The sequence below is a fragment of the Hesperophylax consimilis genome, chromosome 9 (assembly GCF_061612785.1).
Source record: "Hesperophylax consimilis isolate HC1 chromosome 9, BYU_Hcon_1.0, whole genome shotgun sequence".
Classification (NCBI taxonomy): domain Eukaryota; kingdom Metazoa; phylum Arthropoda; class Insecta; order Trichoptera; family Limnephilidae; genus Hesperophylax; species Hesperophylax consimilis.
Genome location: NC_142844.1, coordinates 5835129 through 5846414, shown reverse-complemented (window position 1 = coordinate 5846414; position 11286 = coordinate 5835129).

Below are 11286 nucleotides of genomic sequence, written 5' to 3'. Positions count from 1 at the left end.
TAGAGGCGACAAATCAAATGTGTTATACTTTTATAAAAACGACCCATTGTGTTAGACCAATTAATAAGTAAAATAATTAGATGAATTAAAAGGTAAAAATTAAAATAAATTATTTTTTACTGGAATTTTTCAATACTTAATAACTTATGTGGTCTTGCTTTAAGTTATTTTTAATGTATCTTTGAGATCAGAAAATCTTTTAAACTTAAATAAATAAATTATTTTAATATCCTTATCATATAAAGAAAAATGTTAATGTTCGTTTAATCAATATCTTAAGTCTAAGAAAGTTCTTTAACGCTTGCTTTGAAATTTTGTATTTTGTACAATTTTGCATTCGAATACGCCTGTGTTTTTTTAAATACTTATTTTATATGGATGTTACCTGTGACATGTAAATCTGTTAGACCAACATGGTTTTTTTAACAACAGCGCCATCTTTTGAACGTAAATGCAACAGAAACGTGTGGCGGGGTACAGCTAGTTACAAAATAAATAAATAATATCCGATTTTCTTTCATTAGAAAATGTCCAGAGACATCTATTGCTATCACGAGAAAACAGTTTTCCATCGCTTTGTCAAATGTGAAGGAGGCTCAATATGAAAGGCACTGCCACGTTTATTTCTCTTTGCACTGTAAATTCTGGTTCATAGATGTCTCTTTACAATAATGTAATAAATCAGAGGGTTAAGTTGAAATCAAAACAATGGTAGTAAAATCTTTTCAGAATACCTTTTATGGAATATTTAACACGTAGATATTATTTTAAAAACATTTTAAATCAGTTTCATAACAATGCGGAGCATCTATTTCAGTCTCTGTAAAGGCAAAATAATTCATTTTAATAGTTATTTTGTTCAAATGAAATATACGGATAAATTTGATCTCTTTTATTCATGTCACGTATTGACATAATATGAAAGTATCTTTTTTAGGATAGTTTTCTAAACATATTTGTATCAAAACAAAACTAATACACTATTAAAGGTTCTTAGTTAGGGTGAAACAAAATAAAAAAATACTTGTAAGATAAAAATGAGAAGTAAATAGGTATTTCAGTTCTTGGAAATGGAAAATAATTAATTTTCATAACTGTTTTAAATTAATATCAATTTTTCATTTTGTGGCCATTGTTATTGATGTTAATTTTAGAATTTTATTATTTTATTAATATCTTATTTAACACGAAATATGAACCTTTGATCCTTTAATTTTGTTTTAATCAAGAAATAAATAAATAAAAGTTACATAGCCATGTCAAAACATAGCGTGAAGAAAATACGTTAACATTTACCATTTTTTTTAGCAAAATGGCTACTTAAGATATAATAACGTATTACTAAAAAAAACGTATTACTAAAAACGTATTACTAAAAAATTAAAGGTAATTACTACTACGTATTACTAAAAACGTATTACTAAAAAATTAAAGGTAATACGTATTACGTATTACCTTTAATTTTTAACAAATTGCCATATGAATTAAAAGAAAATTGCTCCATTAATAAATTCTCTTTAATATTAAAATCATGGCTACTAAGGAGTAACCTCATGTATTAAGACTGTTTTTTTCCCCACAACACTGTTTCTGTATTTTCAAATTTAAGGTATAACACAATTTTTTATTTATTTTTTTTTGGTTTTTTTGTAGAAATGTATGTATTACTACGCTAAAGCGTTGATGATTATTTTAATTTTATGTACTATACTATTATTATAGGTGCAACTAATCTCCTGCTGACAAGCTACTTGCAGTAGCTTAGCGGGTATAAATAATATTGTATGTAATCTTTATACAAATAAAAAAAAAAAAAAAACTACGTATATGATACAAAGTTTTTTTGGTATTTTTAAATGGTTTTTAATTTCGAGTACATTTCGGTAATTTGTAAATGCAAACAATAAAAAAAGATATTCTATTCATGTGTGTTCGATTTTGAAATAGGCAGATATAGATAACTTTCAATTTTAATATTTTTGTTCATATGTAGACGAGCTGCAGGTGAAAGGCCATTTTTCTCAATCCCACATTTCACTTTTTTATTACATGGGGAAATAAAATTCTCCACCTTATACCTATAAATGACCGGTCAGTGGTTGAGTGGGCATAGCGCTTGGGTCTCACCCGAGCGTCGCGTGTTCGATTCCTCGGCTGGCTAAGTCCTCCATCACAACACAAGCAACATTTTCGGCTTTCTGTGGTGGTAGTAGGAGATTTTCAAATATTGTTGGGTTATTCGTAACCCGGGAATGTTTGTCTTTCTTTTTTTAATAAAAAAAATAAAATAAAATAAAATAAAAGGATGTTGGGAAATATTACCTTGATCCAACAATGCGGATCACTTCTTATTTCGTTATAGTTATGTCGTTTGAATTGAACATTTTTTAGATACCACGCTAATTGTCAGCGATAAAAATAGTATACACCTTATTAGTACTTGTTTCTTATGGTTTTTCATGTAGCTGTGATTTATTTCAGAGGTATTATGCCGTGTTGCGCTACCTTCTTCTTTATCCAACGTTTCGGATAACATTACAGTGTTTGGTGTAGCCGTTAATCAAGAACTATTTGGATTAGCCCCATTCGTCTTTATTAATATGAATGAATGAAAAATTTATTTATGAATTTCAATTGCCTCCGTAATTAAGCGTGCTCAATGCGTTTTGGGTCTTCCCAGGACTTCAAAGACCAATCCTTCAAATACCTTCCGGTTTCAAATAAATGCTCCGAAATTGCCGATTTGTCAGGTTGGCCGAGTTTACACGGTATGAAATGTTCTGATATCCTTTTGGAGATCGTCCGTTCTGACTTTACTTAAGCTAACCTTAGTTCTAAACATGTCATTCCAAAACAGCTTAGTTTATAAACTCCATCTGTCTCAAGAGGAAAGTTGGTTTTTACAGGCCTCAATAAGTCTTGCATTTTTCTCGCAGTTTTGAAGAAGTCTTAATGCTTTACAGCGCCATTGAGGTGATTTTTCACAAAAACTGCGCTCTACAAATATCCAATTATTATTATTATCTTCTCAGTGTGTCCTGATGGTGGACACGGTAATGTTGTCCCAAACGTAGGATAAAGAAAGGGGCAGTAGAACACGGCATATTAACCCAAAAATAAATCACCTTAATCTCAAATCATATCAAAGCTTAGTGTTCAAATTACATAATTTCTTCAAAAATTATCCCTTGCAAACGTTATCATAATAAATACTGACTTTACACTAAAGTCACCTTAAGAAATGGTTCCTGTAGGCATCTCAGAAAACCACATCAAAAGAAAGTTTAAATTATGCAAGAATATTTATATTACCCTCTTACGTAACTTCTCAAAAACGAAAACCTTAATACTTTTACTACTCATTTTTCTGAATTCCAGAAAGCCTCGTAAATACACAACCCAAATGTAGCTCATTTTTATTTGAAAAAACTTTAGTGTAGGTAACTTTACGTGTGAATCAGTAAAATTGAGTACTGTTAACTGGGGTAACATTATCACTCTTGAGTGAAGATGATAATAACTTCGTTAAAAATTGAAACAAACAAATTATGTAATTTAAAACAAATGTAATTTAACAGGGTATGCAACATATTTACAGTCATTTCATCGGAAGTTGGTTATTAAAAATATCATCTTCTTCTCTATTACTCCTAGTATTCAATATATTAAAAATAATACATTGAATACTAGGGATAATTGATATCAGATTATTGATAAATTACATAACGTCTCGTAAAATTAACATAATGTGTACTGAGAAAAATGAGTATTGCTAATTTATTAAGAATCTCTTTAAATTATTATAAACTCAGTTAAAAATGGGATTATAGGCCGTTTTCTGGTAAACTTTTAGTAAATTACTAATATTTCAAAACATGTATTTATGCACTTGCATTTGCCTTGCTATAAGTAATGACAATATGTTAAACATAAATTAGCAATATTCCTTTTTCTCCGTGTGTAGTGTGTAGGCGGACATTGCCTTAGATAACATTATTATTAGGTTGTATGAGTTAACTTAATTTCGTATTGTTTTTATTATATTAATTTCGCACAAAAGTCCCAATTACCCGGTGCTAGTGGGACTATGTTGTGAGACTGAACGAGTTGCGAAGGGAAGTAAATGGGAGAGAGGGAGATTGAGCAGAATCAGTAGAACACTTTGAAAGGATAGGGTTGGGCTCGGAAGGGATTAAAAAATACCACCCCGAAGACAATTTGCATTAGAGGGGAGGGGGATTACGTTTGAACATTGTCATTCCATTTTAAAGTAGCCTTATTTTATGCCAAAAACTTAACTATTATACTCTAGCGTTTCCAGAATAAGCTTTGGTATTAATGTGCACTAATTCTTCTCTTTCTTTCATATGATATGGAACAACTGAGTGGCACAGGCGGGATAGTATAAAATATTGTAGTAGAAGAGCACCTAGAGGATGAAAATTAAGTTAATCTTTCAACGGTCTAAATGTACTCATAAAACCCAAATATTACATGAACTTTAAAATAAGTCAAATTTATGGGGCTGATCAAAAATTGGTAGATAATGGAAGAAGGGGGGAATTAACGCAGATGAAGTTGTTATAGATCGATCAAGAAACTTTTTGATAGGCGGCTCTGAGAGTTAGTACCTATCTACCCTTTCTGAATTATTCGGAAATCGATCTGCATTTTAAAACGGGTTAACTAATTTTGTTTCATAAATTGCTCGTTCATAGATGGCGTTTACTTCATTTTTTCAGATAAAAACACTACTTTAAAGTTAATAATGCGAATATTGTTTGTTTGCTCCTGTGCACATGAAATGTGTTTATGAATAAATGGTTTTGCCCGCATAAAATCTAGATTCTTTCAAAATAGGCATACAAATTAGACATGGGCAGATTCATTCACAATAATAAATAAATTCAGTCTTATTCACCTGGTCAATGAACTAATTCATTCAATTCATTCCTTTAATTCCTTGATTCGACACTTCATTTTGGTTTTGTACCTAGAATGCTAGGATTGATTAGTGAAGAATTTTTTCGCATTCAAATAAATGTGTTCGTTTTGAAAAAAAACATCTTAAATAAACACACAAAACTATCAAATATAGGCATTTATTTTTTACATTTGCATAAGTACATTTATAAATTTACTTAGAAAACCTGTATGTGTAAGCTTTACACTTTATAGCACAGAGTTCTCAAAGCGAGGAGAGCTTTGGAGTAACTTTAGTAAAAAAAAAATATGTCATACCACAAAATAAATATGTTACAAACAGAAAAGTGACACCAAAGTTCGTTCTATTTTCTGGAAGACATTTTGGCTATTCAATATGTTGCTTTTTCCTAAAAAAACGAAGGTAAAACATCATTAGACGAAACCAAAAATAAAAAGTCACACTCGATTTTTCTTTTTTGCAAACTGAATCCCAGAATTAAAATTATTTTATATCTTTCTTCCTAAAACTATCTACTTATTTACTACAAAAGTAGGTACCTTAAACTAACTTTACATAAAAAAATATTATTTTAGGGGCAGTGAGATACGTTCTTATGGCAATAATAAGAACTATATTATTATTATCCCACTTTTGTATATTCGACCCGATCACCTGGAATAAGTTTCAACCAAATATATATTATATTTATTTATTTTAATGTTTGTAGGTACTTACCCCAATTGTAATGTTAAATCCATGCGCCAAATAAAAACTGATTGAAAGTCTGAAATTGAGTGACTTACAATTCAGTACAAAAATACAGAAATCAAAACAAATTACTTGTTATTATCACACACAATTCGACAGCCAACTTATCTCGTTTTACGTCTACAAGTAAGCAGGTACATAAAAAAAACATACTTATAAGAACAATAACGTAAACATCGTTTTGTTTCTAAGCGTATTGCATAATTTTCGCATGTGGAAAAGAGTAAAAAAAGGAGATACGTTCGCTTTTTTACTAGGATTCAGATTCCGAAGTAGAAAGTTTTCACCTGACTAGGTACTAAATCGATGGTTTAGCAACACTAACGTCGAACCAATTGACAGCTGGCATAGTGTAATGAATTAGGAACTTCTGACTAATAAGTGTTTTGTGTTTTGCTGTGATATTATGACTTGCGTTCTGCAGACGGTGCGGACGGACCTGTAACTAGTAAGGAAAGGGACTCGATATCTTCAGCAAATAGGGAATTGGGAACTCTGTATCGAGTCTCTCTGTGTCACTGTATCTCTGTTCTGTTTAACTTATTCCCTGAGACTGGGATTGAGCGCTTGTCCGGACAGACTCGGTACATGGGACATAGGATTTGTTTCTATGACGCGTGACGTCACAACTGAATACGGAATAAATTCATTAATTCCTTGACTGGGGACTCGATGACAAGAGTCTTTTGGATTACTACGCGGGATGCAGGATACTAGATACGTGATTTAGTGCGACAGAGCACAGTAAATATAACCTTAAACACCACTATATAAGTGTGATGTTTTGGACATCCACAAAAATAAACGATAAATAATAAAATAACGTGCTCTAAAAATTTTTTGTTTAAACAACGACGGAAGATTTATGGACAGACAGGCCTGGAGTAAACACATTCACACGGAACAGGGCGCGGGGACGGGCAGTCAGGTTTGGAACTTGAGTGCGTTGACAGCTCCATGAAATCTATACAAATGAGAAGTGTTGTGTGAAATTGCAGTGAATTAGTGGATTCAGATGGTGTTAATAGTATTGTGGAATTTTGAACTAAAGTGAAATATTATTGAACCGGTTTTTGTGTGAAGTGAAAGTGGTTGGACTCAGTGAGAAAACAATTAATAATAATGACAATAAGGAACAATCGGATAATTTGTAGAGCGCCGTTTTGTAAAAACCCACCTCAGGGGCGCCCGGTGTTGTGCAATCGCGATTGTGTTATAAAGTTGTGTTGATTTAAATGTGTAGTTCAAACTAAATTACTTGTCTTAAAAACATGAAAATAATAATAATAATGATCGCGTTTTTAAAACAGAGTGACCGTATATAAAGGCAGCAAGTTTTAATCGGGCTAGGTTATTGATTTGGCGAGATGGCATTCTATCCACGGAGACCGAAACCCAGAGAATCAAATAGATTATTAACTGTGGGTTCGAATCCTAACAGATTAGGGAGGTACAATTTTATTTACAGGAATATTTAATTACCCTTTTATAAGCGTAGGGAGGAGGTCGAAAATTAAAGTGATTTAGCTATATAGTGTAACCAGGTAAGCTTCACGCTGAGAATGAGAGGTGCCTAACTGGGTGAGTTTTTTATATTATTTATTAAATTCCAGGGGACCCCCTTTAAAAGACGGATACAACTAAGTTTACGACACCTGCCGTCCAAATAATGTTATCATTAAAAGGAATACCCTAGACGGATTGTCAATCAGCTGTGAGTGAGAGACAGGCCAATGACTTTTCATATATAGGCCGAGAGGCGCGGAGTACAGTCAGTCAAAGGGGAAGTTTTGCTAGCGTATGCCGTCCCAAATTGAAAGCGTTCGGATGCAACCAGACGGAACAAAATGAAAACTTTTCTTCTGTTATTTGACTTTTCTAATTTAATACTTTTCATCTATTGTTTGACTTTCTAAGTTACGAATTGGGATGCACGAAAACAAATCTAAAGTCGAAAGAGGGAGATGGTAATCTCCGAAATAAAACTACCAACCGAACAACTTTTCTCAACAGGTATCTTTCGAGAGGTAGGCAGCCTCTTTAAATTAAATGCAAAACATCAAACCAATTATCCGTTTATACCTTACCTGAGAGGATAGGTATTCAGTAGGAGTTACCCATACCTAATACACGAGGATGCTAGTAACCTCATAAAATAAATACTGGAACCAAATATTAAAATACAGACAGTCCTCATCCCAAATTTGGCATATCGAGTAGACCTTACATATATCTCACATGATAATTGGCTGAATGGGTAGGCACACAACCTATCGTTAATAAGCGGGCAAAATGTCGACAAGATCGTCGTGTGTTATATATGTATTGACCTAGAAAGGGATGTAAATCCCCGACGACGTGGGAGTTACAATGTTTTCTAGAGGTGGCTCGTAACTTAGGACCTTACGTGTCACACTTTCGCGACTAGATTCGTGACAAGGGATGTCATGGCTTTCCCCTTCTACACTCAGTAAAGTAGGTTATCCTGGAGGTGTTTGAGATTGGGGCAATTCTGAAATTGGTGATGAGACCTGGTTTTCTTTATTCTGGCGTGAAGGTTGCCGATTTGGAACAAGGGGAGACCCGGCCGGTTGTGATATCCAGACACGCAGATATCGATTGCCTTGTTCGAACTATCATCCATCAGTTTTGTTTGGTAAGCGGAGGAGTCAATCTTAACTTGAAAAAAATTCATTTCCTTTCCTCTCCTTCCCCTCCCAAAATATATACATGGATGGCGCCGACAACTAACACCATAAATTTATCGTATGTATATCACATATATAAAATCTAACACTTTATTATATTCACATTACCCTACGATAGGTAGAATCGAGTAGCTAGGGGGGGGTGAGCAGGCGACTTAGAAGATAAGGTTTATGAAATGGTTTTGAAAAACAGCGGTAATGGATTCAACTCACTCTATCTCAAAAGAACCAAGGGATACCACACAAAACATAAATAACTAGGTTTCTAAGCCGAGAAACAAAAACCCAACACAACGTTCGGTGAAGCCTTTTTATACTGAACCGTCACGTGAAATGAGTACGTTCAAGGTCGTACGTCACGTAGACAAACTAGGATGTACACACTTGAAGGGGTGTGTAATAAAGAAAAGACGGCAGGGAGGACCTTCCTACCCCGGATATATATATAACCAAAGCCTTATGGAAAAGTTACCTACGGGACTTAAGGAAAATGTATCGTAGAAAGAAGAGAAGGAAAAGTTTGAAGTAGAAAGGGTAGATCATTACATCTGTTGCCGCAAACCAGGAGAGATAGATATACAAGCTGGTTTGAATTCATTACTGTTGTTGAAAAAAAAAAAAAAAATGGATTTCATAAACCTTATTAATTCACATTAACAGCAAAAGAAATGGTACCTATCGTCAAAAATGATAACAGAGACATCGTACTTCAAAGGCAAAATAGAATAAACAGACAGACCCGGAAAACATTGAATTCATTGTGACGACAAAAAACATCTAAAATGTTCATAAACAACGAAGCCAAAGGATAAACAAACATCGAAATCGGATTAATTATAACACAAGAATAAGATAGCTGGGACAAATCTAAAATAAACATTGCATTCAGATATCGTGAAGTATATGGCATATTTTATACCATTGATATTAGAATAACTGTAAACAATTATTGTTTATTCCAGATCTAAAAGGCAGAGAATGTTTAAGTCATAAATAACACAGACGGACAAAAAACCATCGGATCACAGCCGAGGACACAAAATAAAAACAAATCAACATGGAAATAAATAACACTCGAACATAATACAAATAACGTATTGAGATGAAACAACACTGTTTAAACAATTAACTCAGACTTTAAAATTCTAAAATAAACAAGTGTGACATGACATATTGAATTTCTACCCATAGAGGCACGAAACACTTGAAAAAGCTGAGGGCGGAAAAAAACTCACCAGTAGAACAAGCCGATAATCACGGGAACCAAAAAAATAAACAGATGCTAGGTTAGAAACGAAGAACAGGGGCGCTCAACATTTTGGAAGAATTAAAATAAAATTTAAAATAAAAATAAAAAATAAATACAGAGGTATTCGAGAAACGTAAATTACCTATAGTTATTTCTAATCCCATCGACTAACACGAGGAAGCGAGATTACCCGTTGGGCTTAGAACTAAAGGGAGGCTGTGATGTTTTGGACATCCACAAAAATAAACGATAAATAATAAAATAACGTGCTCTAAAAATTTTTTGTTTAAACAACGACGGAAGATTTATGGACAGACAGGCCTGGAGTAAACACATTCACACGGAACAGGGCGCGGGGACGGGCAGTCAGGTTTGGAACTTGAGTGCGTTGACAGCTCCATGAAATCTATACAAATGAGAAGTGTTGTGTGAAATTGCAGTGAATTAGTGGATTCAGATGGTGTTAATAGTATTGTGGAATTTTGAACTAAAGTGAAATATTATTGAACCGGTTTTTGTGTGAAGTGAAAGTGGTTGGACTCAGTGAGAAAACAATTAATAATAATGACAATAAGGAACAATCGGATAATTTGTAGAGCGCCGTTTTGTAAAAACCCACCTCAGGGGCGCCCGGTGTTGTGCAATCGCGATTGTGTTATAAAGTTGTGTTGATTTAAATGTGTAGTTCAAACTAAATTACTTGTCTTAAAAACATGAAAATAATAATAATAATGATCGCGTTTTTAAAACAGAGTGACCGTATATAAAGGCAGCAAGTTTTAATCGGGCTAGGTTATTGATTTGGCGAGATGGCATTCTATCCACGGAGACCGAAACCCAGAGAATCAAATAGATTATTAACTGTGGGTTCGAATCCTAACAGATTAGGGAGGTACAATTTTATTTACAGGAATATTTAATTACCCTTTTATAAGCGTAGGGAGGAGGTCGAAAATTAAAGTGATTTAGCTATATAGTGTAACCAGGTAAGCTTCACGCTGAGAATGAGAGGTGCCTAACTGGGTGAGTTTTTTATATTATTTATTAAATTCCAGGGGACCCCCTTTAAAAGACGGATACAACTAAGTTTACGACACCTGCCGTCCAAATAATGTTATCATTAAAAGGAATACCCTAGACGGATTGTCAATCAGCTGTGAGTGAGAGACAGGCCAATGACTTTTCATATATAGGCCGAGAGGCGCGGAGTACAGTCAGTCAAAGGGGAAGTTTTGCTAGCGTATGCCGTCCCAAATTGAAAGCGTTCGGATGCAACCAGACGGAACAAAATGAAAACTTTTCTTCTGTTATTTGACTTTTCTAATTTAATACTTTTCATCTATTGTTTGACTTTCTAAGTTACGAATTGGGATGCACGAAAACAAATCTAAAGTCGAAAGAGGGAGATGGTAATCTCCGAAATAAAACTACCAACCGAACAACTTTTCTCAACAGGTATCTTTCGAGAGGTAGGCAGCCTCTTTAAATTAAATGCAAAACATCAAACCAATTATCCGTTTATACCTTACCTGAGAGGATAGGTATTCAGTAGGAGTTACCCATACCTAATACACGAGGATGCTAGTAACCTCATAAAATAAATACTGGAACCAAATATTAAAATACAGACAGTC